General features: G+C 41.3%; 1 pseudogene; it reads left to right on the forward strand.

Moving 5' to 3' along the window:
• Positions 1–204: 204 nt before the first annotated feature.
• Positions 205–1,286, forward strand: LOC100712788 (heterogeneous nuclear ribonucleoprotein A1-like; annotated as a pseudogene).
• Positions 1,287–1,497: the final 211 nt, after the last annotated feature.

The raw sequence follows: 1,497 nt of genomic DNA on the forward strand, positions 1-1,497 counted from the left end.
TCACAGTATTTATATATACAGTACAGTAATATCTTGGTTCATGAGCACTTCTGTTTGCAAACAATTAGATTCACAAACAAAATTGTTCAGTGAAATTTCACTTCTGTTTGCAAACTTCACAATGGATAATGAACATGACCATACCCTTTCTGCTGGTGGACATCACGGAGGAAGCATCATCATTAGTCTCTTTCGATTGCTGTGATGTCTAAGTCATCATCTCCTAAAGAACCCAAACAGCTGTGGAAGCCCTTCATTGGACAGCTGAGCTTTGATACAACTGATGAATGTCTGAGAAGCCATTTTGAGTAATGAGGCACACTCACCAACTGTGTGGCCATGAGAGATGAGAGTTCCAAACACCAAGCGTTCCAGAGGCTTTGGGGTTGTCACTTATGCTACTATGGAGGAGGTGGGTGCAGCCATGAATACAAGGCCTCATAAAGTGGATGGAACAGTTGTAGAACCAAAGAAAGCTGTTTCAAGAGAAGATTCTCAAAGATCAGGTGCCCACTTAACTATGAAGAAGATCTTTGCTGGTGGCATTAAAGAAGATACTGAAGAACAGTACCTAAAGGTTATTTTGAACAGTGCAGAGAAAATGAAGTGATTGAAATCATGACTGACTGAGGCAGTGGTTTTTGTAACCTTTGATGACCATGATTCTATGGATAAGATTGTCATTCAGAAATACCATACTGTGAACGGCCACACCTGTGAAGTAAGGAAAGCCCTGTCAAAGCAGGAAATGGCTAGTGCTTCATCTAGACAGAGGTCTGAGTGGTTCTCGAAATTTTGTTGGTGGTTATAGAGGTTATTTTGCTGGAAATGACAATTTTGGTCGTGGAGGAAACTTCAGTGGTCAAAGTGGCTTTGGTGGCAGCTGTGGTGGAGGTGGATAGTGACTGTGAGGATGGCTACAATGGACTTGGTAATTATGGAAGCAATTATGGAGGTGGTAGAAGCTACAATGAACCGGCAATTATAGCAATCAATCTTCAAATTTTGGACCCTTGAAAGGAGGAATCTTTGGAGGTAGAAGCTCTGGGTGCTTCGGTGGTGGAGGCCAATACTTTATCGAACCATGAAATCAAGGTGATGATGGTGATTCCAGCAGCAGCAAAAACTGTCAGTGGCAGAAGGTTTTAAATACTTCCAGGAAACAGAGCTTGGCAGGAGAGGAGAGCCAGAGAAATGACAGGGAAGCTACAGATTACAACACATTTGTGAACTCAGTTAAGCACAGTGATGCATGGCCTTGCTGCTACAAAGAACATGTGTTTTAAACAATACTCGTGTACATTCAAAAAACTTGAGGCCTGTGTTTGTGACTCATTGTGTAACCGGTTACTTTAGATTTCTGTTCTGTGGAAAGTGTTACGCATTCCAACAAAGGATTTTAATGTAGACTTTTTTTGCACCCATACTATTGATTGCTCACTGCAATTGTCTGAACATGAAGCTGCATAAATGTGTTTTGTTTAATGTGCTATGTAA

This window comes from Cavia porcellus, unplaced genomic scaffold (assembly GCF_034190915.1).
Source record: "Cavia porcellus strain 051 isolate PalLab524CR breed Dunkin Hartley unplaced genomic scaffold, mCavPor4.1 scaffold_1, whole genome shotgun sequence".
Classification (NCBI taxonomy): Eukaryota; Metazoa; Chordata; class Mammalia; order Rodentia; family Caviidae; genus Cavia; species Cavia porcellus.